The sequence below is a fragment of the Solea solea genome, chromosome 21 (assembly GCF_958295425.1).
Source record: "Solea solea chromosome 21, fSolSol10.1, whole genome shotgun sequence".
NCBI classification, from domain to species: Eukaryota; Metazoa; Chordata; class Actinopteri; order Pleuronectiformes; family Soleidae; genus Solea; species Solea solea.
This window is the reverse complement of record NC_081154.1, coordinates 3,080,315-3,101,363: the sequence shown is the minus strand read 5'-3', so window position 1 is coordinate 3,101,363 and position 21,049 is coordinate 3,080,315. Positions and strand designations below refer to the sequence as shown.

General features: G+C 45.1%; 1 protein-coding gene across 2 annotated transcripts in view; it reads right to left on the bottom strand.

Moving 5' to 3' along the window:
• raraa (retinoic acid receptor, alpha a) overlaps nt 1-21,049 on the bottom strand; it is a 124,589-nt gene that overhangs the window by 81,168 nt on the left and 22,372 nt on the right. The window lies entirely within an intron of this gene.

Sequence of the window (21,049 nt, the reverse complement as noted above, 5' to 3'; positions counted from 1 at the left end):
TGGCTGAGACTGGATGGATGGATGGATGGATGGATGGATGGATGGATGGATGTATGCCGGGAAAGCAGAGAACTAGAGCTTTTAACGCCCATATATACGTGTCACTACCGTAGCCCGACCCTGGAGATTCAGCAGCGCGTCACACGTTTGCGACCTAAACGGTTGAATTGAATAACTGCCAGACGTCGAAAGTGAAAGTTATCCTGGGGGGAAAAAAGGAGCAGAAACACTTACTTTTTTTGACAATTCTACAGCCGCGAAATGAAAAATAAATCCAGACGAGCTCATTATCTCGCTGGTCATCAGAGTAACCCTCTAACTAACATCACTTGTTATTTCAGCAGCGTAAGTTACAGTCACACAGCTGCTCTCAGTGATTCTATAGATATACACATAGATATACATATCATTTGAAATGATTAATAGTTACCAAAGTGCAATGAGCGCGTGTGCCTGTGGGTGTTTCTGCACAGGCAGTGACTGTGGATGTGTCTCTTAATCAGATGGAGCAGATTTTATCGGCTTGCTCTTCTATTAGGTGCTTTATTTTTATTGATTACAGCTCTGGTCGCCCTGTCACTGTGTGTGTGTGTGTGTAAGCGGCTCTTGTATTAGTTCAGAAGCTTTACTAGTATTTTTTTAAAGCCCATGGGAGTTGCATATTGTTTTATTTGCTTTTAAAACCTCCCTCTCCCCTCTCCCCCTCTCCCTCTCTCTCTCTCTCCGCCCATTAAACCACAACACAGTGAAGAGTTAAAGAGAATATATGACAATGTCACTTCAGCTCGCACAACACAGAGTAATACACAATCACAGCTGATCCATTCACATCACTGTCAGAGAAGCACATACACACCTCAGTGATGTAAAACCATAATAAATACAGAGTTTCTAATGCAGCACCCAGAGGCCACAGATGCTCAACTGGGTCATTCAGTGAAGAAGCAGCACTCACCGAGACACTTGCTTCACCATTATCATTACAGCATCTACTGCGAGCGCCACACAGGAGAGGCTGTTTCTGAACGATAAGCAGCGGCGCACATTACCGCGCACTCACTCCGGCATCCACATCCAACTCTTTACAACGATGTCGCAGCCAAACGGGGAAGAGAGGGATTATTGTTCCCCGACGCACACGGACGCTGAGTTTTTAAAAACATCCTAGGACGGTATATATATAAACAAATAAATACATAGAGCATGAAAATCTACTTTCTTTTTAAACAATGTAGTGCTGGTGCACATGAAGCATTTCAAACACACACACAGAAGCGTGCATACTAAAGGCAAAAGCCATGATGAACACACACACACACACACACACACACACACGCGACACTAAAGCTGGGCAAAGCTGCTGACATGCACCTAACAATCCTCCTGGTCCAACAGCTGTGTGCTGGAAGATGCTGATGATACATCAGACAGCGTGGACTCACTGTAAACACACACAGGTTTGTGCAGCTATTTGTATGAGGACACTGCACTGACCGCTTTAACAAAGAATTAGCCCTAACCTTCATCGATTTGCATTTAGCTTAGTATTACTAGAATAGGGGTAGTATTTAGGAAAAATTGGGAAATATCTTCATTCTTTTCTTTGCTACGACAAAAGAAGAGAAAGCTGTTGTTTACATTCTGGGAACGAGGTCCCGTCCTCCTACGAGTGGGTGTAAAAAGTGAGGAATTCGCAGTTTCAAGCCTCGGACCAAGTGTCACTGAAGAGCACGTAACAAAGAAAAGAATGAAGACATTTCTCCACTCAGGGAAAACTGAGGTTGGGAAGCACAATTTTTCAAAAATACTTCCCATATTCTAGTTAAACAAAGCTAAAATTCCTTTAAACAAACGTCTTGCCTCATTAGGACCAAGTTTAGACACATGCCTGCTTATCTCTCCTCTTTTTCTCTGACAGGTTGCACTTGAATCCCAGCAGCAGCAGCAGCAGCAGCAGCAGCAGCAGCAGCAGCAGCAGCAGCAGCAGCAGCAGCAGCAGGTGCCTCCCACTGTATGATGTATGGCTTCTATACGGCGCAGTCGACACACAAGGTCGTTGATATAGAGAAGGAAAAAGAGACATTTTTCTACTATAGATGTTCTCTCATGTACAGACACAGAACGGCATTAATGAACCTTCTGTATATACGCGGCCCACTGTAGACTAACAACACACGAGGACGGATGACAGGAGTCTGCGGTGATGCAACAGAGGCACACAGTGACCCCGAGGCCTGGAATTCCGCCATTAATGTACATTTTCTCAAAGAATTCTCCAACAATCTCTGTTTACATAGCGTTACCCGTCTGTTTTACGACGACGCGGCTCGTCCTCGTCTGCCAAATCCACTCCAGCACAACAGTCTGCGGCATGGAGGCCAGATCCTGAGGGAATGTACTGCATGATCACTTATTGCAGGGGGGGGGGGGAGAAAATAAACAAACAATCTGGGTCACTTAGTTTTAACTCTATGTTTGGCATGTAACACACAGAGAGAGAGAGAGAAGAAAGGAAGGGTCAGAGGTCATGAGACTGTAATTGATTGTGACAGCAAACGCTGGACTTGACACAACAAACAACATATGACGCACGGCGTGACGTGTACGTAAATAGATGTAAATGTGTGTGTTTTGATGTGCACAGGCTTCAGCGAGCATGTGCACGTGCTGTGAAAGGTTCAGAGAAGAGGAGAAGACACAGCGGTTGCTTTCACTATCATGAGGAAGAAAAAAGAAAAAAGCGCGAGTGTTGACAGAGCACTAATGAGCTGCCAGGCAAACAGTCCCATCCATGCCACACACATTATAATTACAGGTTCAACTCGTTGACAAACAGGGAGATTTGGCTTCTCATGTGATTACTGTGAGTGTTTGTTTTTATGACGTTTTTCCATCGCATAGTACCGGCTTCGCTCGGCTCAGCTCTGCACGGTTTGATTGGTTTTCCATTAGTACCTCCTTCGTCAACGTGGGCGGGGTCATCACCGCACGGCTGCATGAAAGTGTGCACGAGACTCTGTTTTGTCCGCGACACACACACAAACTTGTAAAGCGGTGGTTTTGTACTGAATCATTAGAATCAGCTTGTTATAAAAAGACTTGTTCACAGAATCGTTTAGTACTTGAACTGAACTGAACGGGTTGTGATTGTGGCTCGTGGTCGATGAGAGTTTAGACATTTCCGTGCAAAATGTAGGAGATTAACGCGGTTACCACGTACTATCACTAATGGAAAAGCAAAATATCTGTGCCGTGCTGAGGCAACGCCATTAGGGAACACTTCATGCTTTGTATTCGTGTTTCCCGTGCTGGTATCCAGGATGATGTCCATATTCGTTCAAGTCACATGTAGGAAAAAACGTAAGGAATGCAGTGAGCATAAACTCATGCAGTGTAACGGCTATTCCAAGTCTTTTATGGTCCAGTTTATAACAGCCTGAGGTCAGGAATACGGAAGGACAATAAACACAGTCAATTGCTCTCACGCTGCGATGTGATATTCTTTCCTTTCCCCCGACCGTGTCATGTGATTATGACCAATGTTCTACACCTGCTGTTCCCAATGACACTATATAGTATTTCACCATTAAGGAGCGAGACTGGGAATTTCAGCGCATCAGTCGCCCCGAAAACACAAGACCCATGTGGATTTGCACAAACAAACCTCTCCACAGGTAAGAGCACAGGTTACTTGGTTACCACAGAGTGGATTGTCAGTCTCTAACAGCACAGACAGAGAGAGAGAGAGACAGACAGAGAGAGAGAGAGAGACAGGGAGAGAGAGCTGTGACTCAGGCTCTCGACAGAATTTGCAGTGGTACACATAATGGAAGTCGCTGAAGCACGATGAACTAAAAATTTTATGAGGACAGCAGCGTGGGTGGACATAATACTGTACCTCAGGGCTGGAGCAGGGCATCGCAGGAAGGAACCAGCAAAATGTGCGCGCATGAGTACATCTGTGTGTGTGTGGTTTAATGTGCGCTGATGTACACACATGTTTGTGTACTGTGTCTCAACAAGTGTCTGAGCTCATGTGGTGTGTGTGCAGTCATGCATGAAGCCACTGTGTGTGTGTGTGTGTGTGTGTCCAAGTCATCTCTGGAACCAGATGTCCACGTCATCGCTGTGTCCTGAGGGAGTGTCTTACTCTATACGCCGCATTTACCGAAACTTACTGACTCACAGAATGGTTTTTGCCAAAAAAAAAAATTGGGTGTGGTCATGAGTAGTTTGTGCTAACTTAGCTTGGATTATCTTTTCTACTTTTAAAGATGGTGGGGATGCATTAAGAGAAACCCGAAATGACACAATTCCCCAAACTGCAGTCTTTAACAACAAGATTTAGTAGATACGTAGTTGTCCTATGCACGTCTTGTAACGACACGTAAAAATGTCGTCAACAACAACAACAAGAACAACAGCATAACAGCGTTTGATGCCATTCTCTATGACAACACTAGACTGGGAAAAACATTCTATCTTGCAAGATGTGGAGGACACAAATTATGAATGGTTTGGACCAATCACAACCATTTATCTAAACTGAGGCAGGTTTGATGCCATAACAAACAGAGAGGAAACACTTAATGAGAGCGCCCCTGATGCATCTGCATTAAATCAATTCAAAAGTATATTTTGATTAGCTTGGTGGAGTCCACACACGGTAAAGGCCCTGGTATATGCGTCAGGGTCCTGTAGTATCTCACTTCACCATCGGGTGGCGGTACAACTCTGGACGCAGGGAATTGGACGCATTCCTGTCAAAGAAGAAGAGAACGAGTCTACAGCTCCCTCGGACACGTCTGGTTTGAGCGGGGGTTTTGGGGCGTTGAAATGGGGCGTTTTCAGCTTGGTGAGCAGGGCTTCATACTCCAGTTCACGCATGCGCCGTCCACTCACACCCAACGCGCTCTTTGCGTTTGACCAGATATAGTTCTTTGTCCAGCAAAGGCCATCATCATGCTGATAACATCACCCAAACACACGTTAAAACAGACCAATCAAGCTGCCAATAGTTCTGTCAGTTAGTACTAAACACGGTTGGTTTGGGCTTAGCAAGATGGATTCTCAGGTCATCTCAGTAACGTTGGAGAATCCAGCAGCCTCTCAGAGTGACCTCCTAACTATGTGACCCAACAACACTTCCTACCTCAGCTCTCTGTCCACCTGTGCTGCTTTGAGACGGTGTGACAGCGAGACACTGTGGCGCGAGAGGGCTAAAGGGTGTTAAGTGCACATCCATGAGGTGAGAATCCTCAGCCGTTTTGTCAAGGCCCCCTGTTGGGGTGAATCCACTTGTCAGGGAAGCGGGCTAGGTGACATTTCTGCCTCACCTCTGAAAGGTCAGCCTTTAATTATCTCAAATGCCAACAAGCACTGCACCTGCAAAAAAAAAAGAAATAAACCCAGGGACAAGCTGTGTGTGTGTGTGTGTGTGTCAGGGTAAGACACTATCATGCTTCCTTCACACAAAATGAGCTTCAGTGTGACCGTCCGGGCAGAACTGGACCATCTGCCCTCCTGCACACACGCGTGTAGTCCCACAAAAACTCTGACAGATGCACACCCAGACTGCGGCTAACGATGTCGGCCAATGTCAGGCTGCCAACTCGCCAATTAAATACAGTCGAGAGTGTCGCGTGAAAAGTGTTCAGTCCCAGAAATGCCGGCCATTTCCAGGAACGTCTCTGTACAAACTGGCTTCCAGACGATAAACCTATAGATAGACGAGGATCATGAACCACTGCCTCTGCTAAATATGGACCGGCTACGGCATGTGATGCATAGCTGAGATTACTCTCTATCCGTCAGTAACGGTGGTGCGGCGGCTTTTTCTTGCAAAATTCAACAACGCAGCCGAGCCAGAGTGTTTCCCGCTCAGAATGCCACTGGTGAAATAACTGCAGGCATATCTGACTGAACGTGACATATGGCGTTTGCTTTCACGCTACTCACTGTAGCTGCTCTGCTCTGTCAATATTTGCAGGGGGGGGCTATGGTAACAGATAAGGTCCCACACCCACATAAACACACTGGGCCTCACATACACACAAAAACCAACACTCTGCCCAGAAAGTCCCACTTGTGCTCAAAGGAGGTCGGAGAGACAAAGGGCCATAGATCATCGTGTGGACGGCGTGTGGCGAGCTCCTTGTGTCCCGGTTTTTTCCGGCATTTTTCTATTGCTCTAAGAAAACACGGAGGGCCAGTCCCTATTGTTTACACAGCTGGCTCCGTGGAAAGGATTGCTTAATATGAAATATGAAGAGAGTGGAGAGGTGAGCGCGAGAGAGCTGGAAAAAAAAAAAAAAAGAGGGAAGAAAGCCAAGAGAGAGAGAGAGAGAGGGGGGCGGGGTGGACGAGATAAAAGGCCAACGCAGAGAGGGAGTTAAAGTCTAAATGTGCTCTGGATAGGTGGACAGAGTCAGAATAACACGCCCAGAGGGAAACAGTGTAGTGTGGAGGATGAAAGTAATATGGCAGCAGTCAATGTGAGGAAGAGACGAGCACACAGAGAAGGTGCAGGGAGACTAAATGAGAAACAATGCGACAGCAAACAGAACATGGAGCCTGAGAAGAGCCTGAGAAAAGCCTGAGAAAAGCCTGAGAAAAGCCTGAGGTTTGGCGGCGGTAAAGCAGTCGTGCCTCCTGCGGTCTGGGGTCTGCAGTGCATGTTATTCTTTCCCTGACACTCACACACTGCTTCCACTCCGTCAGCCCTCTGGTATACTGTCCTACTACAAGCTCTCGTTTCCTTAGGTCCTCCACTTACCCGCTTTAATAATCCCTCTGACAAAACCTCAGAGTCCATGGCTGATGACGATGATGATGTAGCACAATCAAGGCCTGTGTGCCCTTTGTCCTAAATAAATAGCCTGTGTACGATCAGCGTGCCCAGCAAACCCCTCAGTTCTGCTTACACTTGATACTAAATAGACGTTACAGGCATCAGCTCGAACCAGTTAAACCGACCAGGAGTCTGAAGTCTATCTAAGAGAATCAACATTATCAAAGGCGGCACTTTTAATACTGCAATTCTTTTCATGTCAAGATTACAACCGAGCTCATTTACAACCTTGATTAGTGCCATGAAGTCCACTTCTGTGATTAGCCCAGAAACCAGACTGGTTCTTCTCAAATATGTCTTTGGAGTTCATTAAACTTTCTCTAAAAACTTACTTTAAAAGTGCAAGTTGGATGTCGGACGAACATTATTAAGATTTTTTAACCATTTGGTCAACTCTTTGAGAAAAAGATATAAAAATGACAGCATATATGCTTATACTTCGCGTCATTTCAAAATAAAAGTGTCTTGTTTTCATATGGAACAACAAATTGTTCACAATATCAACGTATATACGGTGCAAAATAAATAAAAAAACATACAGAAATAACTTGATATTAAATTGATTGGGGGGCCGTGTGTGGCCCTCGGGCCGCGAGTTTGAGATCTCTGCCTTAGAGGCAGTGGTGAAAATTTCTAGTAAATTTTCCGCTAAGAACTATAGAGCGATTTTTTTACATTTTTTTTTAAACATATCTAAAAGACAGGTTGAGAGTTTTAATTGTGAAATAAATATAATTAAAAAACCAAGGTAATTGGCTTGAGAAATGAACATAATTAATCAAATTAAACCTGCAACAAGCACATTCAATGCACTGGAAATGCAACAAAACAGTCGACTCATTGTGGAACTTGTCTTCTTGTGGACGATCTCCTCTCGTCTGAACAACTATACAACTCATTCATTCCAGTGTTTGCCAGCACGCTGTCTCTACAGCAGCAAAAGCACTAGACCTTCATCGCCATGCCCATTTTATATCAATGACAATAACACAGAGAGGTACATTCTTAAGGACAGGGGGACATTCATCATCATGTTATAATTAATACAGATAATAGAGGACATAACCATAAAACCTTTAGGACATTTAGGATGGAGTCCTTCATATGAAAACGAAGGACAGCCTCCATTGTCAGTCATGTACCAGTAAGTACTGGAAGAAAGAGAAAGAGTATTTGAGAGTGCAGCAAATACAATAAGAACAATACAGAGTTCTGCACATGGACACGGAGCTGAGTTTGCCCATACTTGTGTGTGTGTGTGTGTGTGTTTGCCTAAACCTTGTTCCAGTTAGAGGGAGAGGCCCAGCGCAAATGAAGTCCAGAACTCCAGGAGACTCAACAACCCCCATCAGCTGACACACACACAGGTTTGTGCAGCTATTCTTCTAAGGACGCCGCACTAATAACTACTGTAAAAACACAGTCGTGTTGTATAGGCATAAGCAGAAGAAGATAGGAGCGCACACCTCCACCAGGACATTAACATCGCTCTCCATCCTCATGAGGGAAAGCACAGCACGACTGCACTCGAAAAAGGATGTTTGCAGCCAACTCACACTAATCAACTGTGCTTGTGTGTGTGTGTGTGTGTGTGTATGTGTGTGTCACCTTCAGTGTACCTCCTCAGGAAATCGGCCTAACAATGTTATGCGAAACACTTCGGCACATTTCAACACAGAGGATCCAATGACACGAGAGCGAATGACGTACTCAAGTGCAGGGCCTCTTCCTGTTTATGCCGCCACTGGCCTGTCGGAGGATCAGACGAGCCCTGTTCCTCAGAGCGGGTGTGCCCTCTTGAAAGGACAGTCTGTGATTCCTCCAGGCAGCACAGCTGATAACAGCCGTGTTACTATTATTATTATTATTATTATTATTATTATTAATAAACACACACATGCAAGGAAGGAGTTATGCTTCAAATGTGTTCCTCTGGCTGCATGCGTGTCACTCCATAGTCTGACTAAGACACTCCGTAGTCTGACTAAGACAGGCAACCGGACAACTTGCAGAGTCCGATTATTGGCCGCGTATGTCTGACTTCACCTCCGTAGACCACAGAGTTCATTTTGGTGCATGCACAGAACACCAAGTCCAACTCCAGTCCGACTAAGCGTATACATGCAGGAGTAATCGGACTATGAATCGTTAGTCCGACTAGACTAGACTAGCTAGCTCCATTTTAGTGTGACTAATATGATTACATGACATTAAGAAAACCAAATTGTTGTCTTAGTCTGACTAAAATCAGACTTTAAAAAATGACGACTTTTCTCAATGAACTGTTTTCAAATTGATGCCAAAGGCTGTGATTCACTTCTTCTACTTTTGCCCGTTCCGTTCCATTTATATTAAAAAGGTAATAATTATATGTAGTGAAGACTTCATAATATAAGCTCATTGCAGTGTGTGAATGATCAGCTGTAGTGTGGCTGTTGCTTATTGTGAGGTCGACTTTCCCCGAGTTGGAAATCCAACCTGAGGGGCACATTCCGACCAGGATCTCGTGAATTCTCACCACAAATGGAAAGCACCACAATCAAACAGTACAACGAGCTCCTGCAGGACACAGATATCGCCTCTCAAACACACGGGCCTCGGCACAGTGCAGGAATTCTGCAGCAGCCCGGCTTGTACCCACATGTCAACATGGCATGACACTGCTGGGGTGTTGTGGTTTACTGGTGTGAATTAAACTGGGCTCCCTCTCTCTCTACATGTGATTCTCCCCCTGGGGGGGGGGGGGGGGGATGTATAACTCTGTAGCTTCCTGCTGGTGCCGTGAGCGAGACAAGCGCGCCAACAAAAGCAGCATGTGGAGAACAGTGAGATGAGAGTGCTGCTGGATGCTGTGCTGTGTGTTTGTTTATGCGTGCGTGTGTGTATGTTGTTAGTGGAAGCAGGGGTTTGTGGGTCAGGGCAGTCCTAGATAAGCTACACACTGGAGGTCAACAATGCGTGACCTCTGTAGGACACGCATGCATGTTAACGACACGCATTGTGTGTGAATGAGATTTGCACAAATCTAAAGCTGCAAGATTACGAGGATACATTAGGCAAATGCATAGACTGTATATCTAAGTGTCATATTTGTATGTATATTAATCCACGTGGCATACGGGGGGGGGGGGCATCTGAGACAATATAAAAATGTAAAAACAACAGCTGGACTCAGCAGCTATATCCTGTTTAATAACAGGGTTCACGGCCAGAGTGACCTTGTGTCTCGGCTTTGTCGTTTTGGCACTGTTGGATTAGAACGATGCGAGTGAAAGTTGGTCGCATGCATGTCTTAGCGCAATAAGAGACGGCAGATATTTGAAATAGCAGGACAACAAACACAGGGTTTTTACCACTGATGTTAATTACTCCAGGGTTTAAGAGAGCCAGGGGTCGTAGGAGTAGTTCTCACTAAATACTGAACACTTAAACCTGTAGAAGCTGCCGGGGGTTCTCTTTGTCTCTTTTGAGACACACACTCAGGGAACAAATATGAAGCATATTCCTCCCTCTCCTCTCCTCTCCTCTCTCCTCTCCTCTCCTCTCCAGGAGTCATAAAACTCACATTTAAAAATGCATGGGCTCCATAAGCTGCCAGGCCTATCTATTAACAGTGTTATAGTGTAGCTGGATATAGCTGCTGACGGCAGCCAGGGTATGCTGCTTTCCATTAGACTGGAGAGAGAGAGAGAGAGGGAGAGGGAGGGAGGGAGGGAGAGAAGAGGAGGGGATGAGGAATGAGGGAAGAGAGACAGAATTTACTCATTTTTCTTTTTCCCATGGCACTGCAATCTGATGCCTGCGCGTCTGTCTGGACATGTGGGAGAGAGGAGGGGAGGCAGTGACTTTTACATGTAGGCCTGCGTGAGTATAAGTGTATAAATGTGTGTGTGCACCTGTGTGTGTGTGTGTGTGTGTGAGTGTGAGCCTGTGGCTGTGGCAAAAAGTAATTGATTTGAGTGTTTCAGGGAGATTTTCCCAAGAGTCCTCAGGCGCTCACCAGATGACTATTGATTGGTTAATTGATTGATTGGCATCCGGCCGACAGTGAGTCAACAACATCATCATTCTTCATGTAGGCCCGGGCGTCGGCCCCGCCCACTGCCATCCACACTCTCTGCCAAACCACACTTATCGTGCTTGTATTTTAATGGTATAATGTGAAAAAAATGACTTCAAATATGGGAATACTTCAAATAAACAGCCGCTTTTACCCGTGCCTGGGAACCCCCTATGAAACATCACAGTGAGGAAGGAAATATTCTTTTTTAGCCAGTTTGTTCTTCTATTTTTTTCCCTGCGACGAGCAGTCGTCGCGAATCGACGGCGTTTCATTCCGCCACAGAAGCCACGAGACGTCGAGACAGACGAGGTCTTGTGTTATTGTTTCGACTGAACTGTGTGATCACGGCAACAGCAATCCATACGAAGACGTTAAATAAAGCTTAAAAACATTTTATGGTTGGGTGTAAATGCTTTTTTAACTTCCCTACTATTTTCTAATTCCTTTAAAGTCGCTATCTTCCTCTTTCCCCATCAAGGCTCTGCTAAAAATGACAGCACTGGGACTTTTTCCTTTTTTTTTTTTTTTTTTAAATTGAAGCTAAAAATAAAACGTGACTATTAAGCATGAAAAAAAAAACAATAGAAAATGACTGTTTTCATTTAACTGCGCAACGCTCCTCACCTAAGGTCCTTGAGCAAGACGCTTAACATCAACCTGCGCTTGATAAGAGCATCTGCTTAATGTCTTTGAATTAAAATGTAAATGAGGTTTGGACGGTTTGGGCGAGACTTCAACATGCTTCTTGGATGTTTTTTTTTTCTTCTCCACATAAGTGAATGAGCTAACCCTAAAGCACTGGTGACACTCGTGTCCCCCCCCCCCTTAATGGACCGTACAGGCAATGTCAGAGGTATTTCAATTAGCAAGACAACCGGGGCGACATGAAATAATGACATCGGAGAGAGGAAGCGGCGAGCAACACATGGGAGCGAAACACCTATCCTCTTAGTAGACAATAGGAGTTAATAGGAAATGCAAAAGGTATGAGGTAGGCGTCGTCTAAAGTGGGCCGAGTGACACCCGGGAGTGAGGCCGTTACATCTTAATGCACTGCTGCTATCGCGATGAATCGGCACCACGGATGGGGGGTGGGGGGGGGGGGTGGAAGCCATCTGAAGGCCACTAACAGCAGCTGCTGTCACTCTCATATTAACCTTGAGAACAGCCAGGGTACTGTGTTAGCCCTTCTGACCTCTCTTTTTCACACACACACACACACACACACACGGTTATGTCCACATGTATGACTGAAGGGTGACTCTGTGTGTGTGTGTGTACACACATCTATCCCTCTTCCTGTGTCTTATGAGCGCCATCAGTAGGATTAAATCAGTCCATCACAGGCCGCTGCAAGACCATATAAGCTGTCTGAGCTGCAGCAGAATCACCTGAACCTTCACCACTTTGCCCCCAGGCCTGGGCTCCGTGTAGACCCATAACAGCAGCTAATTTTGTGTACACAGATGTGTGCAGATCTGTGTGTGGGACAACAGCCACACAACAGGCCACATGTTTATTTATGTTTGTGTAGTGAAACAAAACAGACAAATCCAAGTGTTTCCCATCAGGTCCTAAGACAAATACGAATTGAACATTTTCATTTCACAACGCTGTTTATAATTATGCGTTACGCAACCTCCGACAGGGCTTCATTACTCGTTGCTTTTGGGGGGCGGCATAAATCAAATTCATTCCTTACACTATAAACTGTTAAAAATGCCAAACAAACCTTGGCGTTTTGGAAAAACTGAGTAAGCGCAATTTCAGCGGTTGTGTTTTCGATGTTTTGGTCTGACTGACAACACCGAGGCCCGAGTGCCATGTGTTTTCAGTCAGCTCGCCCTGACACAGAGACAAGTCACGGATGGTAAAGAAAACAAAGGCCGAGAAAACAAACAAAAGAAGAAGCCGTTTCGAAATAAAGGATTGTGAGGATGGCGAAAAGCACCATCAAACACTGCACTGACCTCATTCTCCGCCATCAATGAGAAGCGGAGGGAGGAGGGAGGGGTCCAAACCAGATCAGCTCTGAGAGAGAATGTGCTGCAGTTGCGACGGCCAACGTTTTACACTTTCACACAAGCGGCTGGACATCAGCACAAGTTTCCAACAGAGCTGGTGGAGCCCAAAACCTACACCCAAATATTTGGATTTCCACCAATAAAATGTGTAATACACACTCTCACTGGGCTGCGACCAGAAAATGTTTGGGGGGAATCTTTATAACATCTGCTGTACATTCATATTTAATATAAATATGAGCCTGCGGGTTATAATTAGCACTACATAAAAGTTAGTGGAGCTTTCTCGTTATGATTACAATAATATTCACTTGGATAGGTTAGGGAGCGGTTATGGTTATGGTTAAAAATAGTCAATGTTGACGATGCGGTGGGAAAGGGTAATGAACAGCAATGTCCCATGTAAAGTCTTTATGGTTTGTTGTCGCACCCATGCCCATTGGGTGTAATCACGCCAGCTTTTTTCTTTTCTCCTGAGAATTATAATTACTTTTGTCACTTGAGCCCAACCACTAAGTGTACAACTCTGGGTATTTGCTCTTATTCTGACATTGTTGTGTTTGTTGCACATCTCTGCTGCACCTGCACGACCTTCACTTTAGCGCCAATTGCCGGCCCCATGTCATCCACTTTCCCCATCTGGCTGCTGGCCTCACATACACTTGATTTGTGACGTGGCAAAAAGCTTTTAAAGGGCTAACATTTGTGCTTGAGTGGCCAGAACATTGTGTGCAGCGCTGCATTTGCCTGTCATTGTTTCCAGTCCACTCGCAGTGCTGCTGTGCGCCTGCAACTGGAGGGATATTTATAGAAAGCCGCTGACAATATCACATCCCCAAACGGGTGTAATCGCATTATGCTGGAGGTGCTAAAAGCCTTGAGTTGGTAAAGCCTGTCACTGGAGGAAACAGACTGAGACACACACACACACACACACACAAGTACTGTTCCCAGTGAAGTCTTAAGAGCAAGAAGCTTATAGGAGTGAAGAGGGAGGAGTAGATACAGAGTGGCACACACACAAACTCCGCAGGGAGAAAGAAAGAAACACGAGGAGGTAGGTTTCTGGAAAATCGAGAGATAACGAGGAAGGATGAGATGCGAACGAGGGTGTTGGTTGAGACCGTGAGGTTTGCTGTTGGAGGGAGTGACGGCGGTGGCGTTGGTGTTGGTGGCTCAGGCTGGAGGCTCCATGGTTTTGACAGTGTTTGGTATCGGCATCTCTGAGGGTTCGAGCCGGCCACGGCGATGATAGATGAAAGACTGAACTTTAATCAGAATGGCGCCTGGAGCATTTTCAGGGAGGTAAACAGGTTAATCAGTCAAGCCCTCCTTCCATCCTCCCTCTCATTCTCCACTACTCTTTCCTCGGTATATGACCACTTCTGACACTGGCACGCCATTTGTCTCTTTCCCATCAGCACCGCGCCCCGGCTCCTTCCCTCCTCCACCATACAACCCTCATTTTTCCCCCCTAAGCTGTTTCACTTCTTTGCAGCCCCTCCCCCCCCCCCCCCATACTTAAAGACATATCCCACTATCATATGAAGGGGAACTTGAACATCAAAGCACTCCATCAGCCCATCTAATATCTCCCAGCATCATCCACCATGTAACTATGAGGTGGGTGGAGAACGGCTCATATGCTCTTGGTTTCTTGCATTATTGCCCATGTACTGGCCCATATTATGTGAAGTAGATTATCTATAATCTCTCCATTTCTTCAAAAAAAACAAAAACAAAAACAAAAACCTTCAAACAAACTGCACTGGAATCAAAATCCAGCCAGGCAAAGTCAGAAGAGAAAACAGCACGGGAGGACGCAGCCAAGCATTATCCATTGTTCCCCACTCTCTTAAGAGTTTATTTATTAAAATGGCCTCGTCTCAGTGCCTCTCTCCAAGAAATGGCCCAGCATAATGGCCTGCAGAGAAACTTGTGCAACGCGCCCAACGGAGCCAAATTACTGCACGCCTGACCACTGCACATTTTGAGCAAGTTAAAACTGTAAAAAGGAAACCAGGAAATAAAAATTCCCACGAGTTTACGGTCCAAACCGCATTCCATGTTTCCGTCATCCATCTCATACATACAAACCTCCCTCCCTCTCCCTCCCTCTCCCTCCCTCTCTCTCTCCAAAAGAAAAATAAACAATCAACTCCGACAAAACCACTCTGGCCAGCCGAGTGTGAACCTTACAAAGCCAGTAACAGCTCCTGAGGAAAGAGGCCACATCCAATCTGAAATTACCAACACCAGCACCGCAACACAACTGACTTCCAGACAGTTGTTGAGACTCTAGTGGCAAGCTTATATATTGTGTTCCCTGGGATTTCAACCACAGACTCTGGTGAGCAATCAACAAGGGGGCCGCCTCTCGCCAAGATAAACTTCACAGGCGACTGCCACTCATCTGCAGGCTCAGCTGCTCAGATCTGCCGCACTGTTGCTGTTGAGCATCAAAAACTGATTTTCTCTCTATGCTTTCTCCTGCAGCCTTGGATGGAGTGTATATAAGGTTTGAATTGAATTTTCCTCTTCTTCACAATTGACCAGAATATTGCATTTTTTTTTTTTTTTTTTACAGGAAACACACTTTATAGGAGGCCTTAAAGGGCTGCAGAGGAGGGAGTGTTGTACTGGTGCATTATTTCTTACAGGAAAGAAGGAACTCGGGATTTTCACTTGCTAAATGATACGAGCATTCACGGCGTGGTTTGAACTACATACACCAGCACCTCAGAGGGAAAATGCTAATGAAGCTATTAATGATAGATCAGTGCATAACTCAAGGTGGCAGCAAGAGAGGAGGAGGACAAGTCGGCATCGTCCTTTTGCAAGAAAACAAAAAAAGAAATGTGTGTACATATATATATATATATATATATATATATATATATATATATGTGACGAGTAGAGAGATGTGTGTAGGAGTTAAAAGAAAATGGGACTAAAAAAGTGCCTGAAGACAGTTCCACTGTTGCTGTGGAATTAGAGCTGGATAGCTGGCTAACGCGGCGTACACACCCACACACACACGCGCGGAAAATGTGCGACAACACAGGACGAGCCAATAACACGCGATAAGCTCGATTCCTAGAGGGCCCCCCAAAATCTCATGAGAATGCAACGCCATCAAACCCATTCTCAGGGGATTTTATAACACGTGTTATATCAAATGCTACACACAGTGCTGGAGTCTCCTGTTACCGCTGGATTAGCACTGCCCGTCCCTTGGGCTGGAAAGCTGAATATTTTATGGCACAACCGCGTCACTTCGATAATAATATCAACTATCAGCCAGTGGCACCACGTCGTCTTCTCATCGGTGTCAGTGAGCCAACAAGCAGCCAACAAGCCTGTGCCAACATCTTACACTGCTGGTGACTTGGATGTAGAGCGTTAACAGCGAGTGACACCAAGACTATATCCAAGGGTTTGTGTCATAAGTGTCACAAGATTTTTACGACAAGAAAAAGAAGAGTCAAATCTCTTCTGTGTTGTGAAATGCAATGCTCTTTTCTTTTATTTGTCAAATTGACTTTATAAATTTGCTATCAAAAGTAAGTGGCATCACTTTTTTTCCCCATAAAGAAAGTAGGATATTCAGTAAGGACGCTCCATTTTTCGGGAGAGAAATTAAAGCTTTGCGTGCCCGCGGGCAAGAAGTTTCTACTAAAGACCAATGATATCGTTTTGGTGTTACAGTATCTTCTCCCTTCAGTCATCTTTATAAAGTTTGTTTCTATGGGAGAAACTTGTTTTTTTTCTTTCCTTCCTTTCCTCTCTCTCTGTACACTCATCTTGCAGGTTGCAGGATCCAGATCCAGTTTCGAGGCTATTATTATTACTATTATCATCACCATTATTATTATGCTATAATTAAAAGTTGATATCAGTATAATTTTTATCAACAATTTCTGCTGCTGCTTATATAAATGACATCGTAGTTCTATAAACATGTCATCACTGACTTAACTTATAACTTGATGTAGAATTGTTGTATATTTCTGCTCCTGGTCTCTTTCTTCTGTCTCTACCTGATCTCCCTCTTCTCTCCCCCCTATCTGTCCCCCATTTTTCCTTTCACCCCAACCTGTCTAGGCAGATGGCCGCACATCTTGAGTCTGGTTCTGTCAGAGATTTCTTCTTTTGTTAAAAAGGGAGTTTTTTTCTCTCTCAGCTGGTGCCTAGTGTTTGCTCATTGTGTGAATTGTTGGGTTTCTCTAAATTGAATTGAATTGAAATTGAATTATTTATTCAAAGTAAGCTTGCAGCAATGCATTTACCTACTAAACCTGAGACACCTCAGTGCAAAACAGCTATATCTTCACCACCAGCTATGCCAGCTTCACTTGGTATAACTTCTAATATAGTGAAACATTCTGACAAATGCTTGCAATAATACAACCTTTGATATACGTTTGCCAGACACTTAAAAACCTCCTGGAAATCTGCACAGCCTAATAATGCATAGCAGGTGGAGCCAGTGGCAGCCATGATGAAAGTGATCCGAGTAGAAAAAGCAGACAAGAGAAAGAGAAGGAAAAGAAGAATAGTAGAAAAGAAAGAGGGAGGTAAAGTGAGACAGAATTTACCCTGACAACACAAAAGTGACTCAGACAACTCCGCCTCCTGAGCCATTTCCACACATACACACATACACTTCCTACAGAGAGGGAGGAGGAGAGAGCAAATGAGGGTGCGAGTAAACGTATATAACCGTCTTGATTGTGTTAAATGGGGACAGAAAGTGACTCAGGAGTGTCTGGGTGAAACAAGAAAAGACAAGAACGGAGAGGAAATAATAGGAGATGACGAGGCAAGAGGGTATGAAGAACGACGGAGGGAATGAGACCTGAAGGGGAGAATGGGAAATAGACGGAGAACAGAAAGAGGGGAGGAGAGGAAGAAGGACATGACAAAGGGAGACGGGGGAGAAAGACACACCTTGTCAAAAAGATCGAGAGAGCGGAGAGGAAAATGAACCGAGTGACAGAAAAAGAAATCGAGAGAGAGAGAGAGGGAGAGAGAGAGAGAGAGCAGTGCAAAGAGGGAATGAAGATAGAGAATGTGAGGGAAGATGAGAGGATGCATTATTTTCCTCCATCTCAATTTGCACAAAACTTTCATTACCACCAATTTGGGCCAGAAGCCGTAGGCTGGACCATTAGGCAAGCCCGGCATCAATCAGCCTAATCTCCCTCCCAGGCCGCTGAATTACAGCACCCGGTTGCTTATTAAAATTTGTCGCCCGTCTCCCAACACCCGGCACTGCTGGAGATTGGACAAGGGCCCCCAGACAAATCTGTTCCAGAGAAGGAGAAAAGGGGGATGAGGTGGAGGAGGAGGAGAAGGGAAGGGGGAGGGAAGGAAGGAAGTACAGGGGCAGTAGGAGGGGGAAAAAGAGAAATGCTCTTGCTGAGACAGAGCAGATCAGAGTCAGGGACGATCATCTGGTTTGATTTATACACTCCTGAAGATGTGGCCTGCACAAACACACACACACACACACACACAGTCCCTCACCCTCTCTATATTTCAACCACTCCTCGCACGCCTATACATCCCAACACATCCCAGACACACCTCACCTCCCCCCATCCCTCAATGCAGTTTTCCCATTCCTGTCAGCACTACCAACACACATGCACACACTCGTGTAGAGAATGTGGGGATTGCGATGCCTCCCACTGCACACTCAATCAAACCGGCGGCCAGATAAGACGCATGATGAATAGAGTAATTGAAGGCGGCAGCAGCGGCGGTGGCAGGCTAATGCTACATTGCTGCATTGGTTTTGGGGGGGGGGGAGTTGGAAGAGAAGAAGAGTGGCGAGTGGGTGATTAGCCTGTAGGATTTATTGTTATCGCTTGTCTTATTAAAAAACACTAAGACTGTCTGTCTCGCGTTACTGTAGCACAGCTCCAACAGTCCAAGCACATAAGACCATATCTGCACACGGGAGAATCTCACTTGTATGGGGTGCTGATGAGGTGTGGCTATGAGTGTGTGTTGAACTGCAATACTTCTGTACTATCAACTTAGCTTGATGTCGAATTTTGTCAAATTTTGGTACCTAAGGAGTTCATATCATCAGTGTATGGTGAGGATCTAATGGCCCTGGACGTCACAAATCGAGGACCCTGGTATACTCATGTGTCAGGGTCCTGTAGTATCCCACTTCAACATCGGGTGGAGGTACAAGTCTGGACGCAGGGAATAGGACGCATTCCTACCAAAGAAAGAAGAGAACGATGCTACAGCTCCCTCGGTCACGTCTGGTTTGAGTGGCTCACAGCTTATAGGCCTTGTCGGGCAAGGGATTCAGGGTGTCAGCTGGTTCGAGGGTCACCAAGTCGAGGCTTGGATGACTATCCTTGACGACTACTTCTTCTGTTGTCTAAATAGTTTTTCTGCTTGGCGAGCGGAGCTTAATACTCCACCTACTGGTGGGGCGGAAAGTCAGTTCGTGCCCCAAACATACCGAGGCCTGGAAGCCTGCAGAAGTTATGACCAGAGACTGAGGTCTTTCTCCAAAAGGAAAAGAGAAAGTTGTAGCTCAACTTTCCTAGCACAGTTCAGTCGGGCTATAGAACATGGCCAAGAGGAAAAGAGGAAAAGGAATTGGGTTTATAACTAGAAGCTCACTGGTTTAATCCCGGAATGGGCCAAGGTTTGTGGTGCCCCTGAGAAAGACACCCAATTCCCCATTAATCCCCTGGTGCAGATAAATGCTGCCCACTGCTCCTGTGCCCGGCTTGTGAGTGTTCACTACTGGGTTAAATGCAGAGGACAAATTCACTATCACTAATTCTTTTCTTTTGTAGCTGGACTACACCCTTCGGCAGTTGGATTTACTGTCGAGAACATCTAAAGTGATGAATTTAATCAAAAATGTGAGAATGCCCAGAATAAAAGTAAAAGCAGAAAGTTTTTTGATGACCAGGCTGGACAAAAAGTAAAAATGTTACCATATTTTTATTTATTTTATATTGGTATAAAAAAAAAAAGTATCCTTCAAAAGTTGGGAGCAGTCAAGATATCAATACCATATCAAAGATTTTCTATCAATATCCACCCTTAGGGGTGACTTCAAAGAAATCCAGCTCAGCTGAACATGCAGGGTGCAGGCACAGAGTGGAGATACAGAAAAACTACTTATAAAAACACACGTTGCTTCACAACAGGGAGAATTCTCTCGCTTTTCAGCCAGAGGGGATTCGGATCTTCTCTGTTCTCACATTCGACATCAAAAGCAGTTCAGAGAAGGGGAGAGTGGGAGAGAGAACTGGAGTGTACGCGGTGATGGGGATGAGTGTTCACCTGTAGGTCAGTGGGTAAACGAGGGAAAAGAGGCACTTCTACTTCAGGCTGCTGTGCGCTCGACAGACGAAACACGACATATCTAAACCTCGGGTTCTCGGCGGGAGTGTGAGATAGACAGTGTTTGGAACAACTACGTTATCACTCACAAAACAAACATACAGTATCTCTGCTGTGCTTCAGCTGGGAGAACACAAGCAGAGGCATTCCCTGACTGACTGACCACGCCACCTGACAACCCTATTTTAACCTCAGATATGTAGGATTGTCTTCATAGATAGATACACATTTTATAACACTCAAGTCTCAGGAAACAAGTTATTATCAATAAGATGTTAGACCAAAAAATGTATTAATTAGCTAATGGCTAAGCTAATGGCTGGAAGATGAATGTGCGTCTTTCTGTTTATGCCAAAATTTGCATTGCTACCAAAAAAAAAGCAGATGCAGAAAGAATTCACCCAGGTCTTGGGAGCCAAAGCCAAACCTGGTGTGGCATAGTGGTTAGCAGTCGTTAGCACTGGGTTTCGATTCCTGGTCTGTGTTGGAGTTTGCATGATCTCTGTGTCAAATGTGGTCAGGTCTCTTGTGGCAGGCCTCCATCTGACCACGAAATTGGGGTTGTATATGACAATTAAGTTATTTTCCTTCCTAAATGTTCCTGATTTTAAGGGATTATTGGTGCAAGATTAGCAAGACACCGATTAGCGTCGTGCTTGGCAGCATTTTCTAACGTCGCAAATAGTCCACAGAGCTTTTGCTACAATGCTAGCTCAATTAAAACCC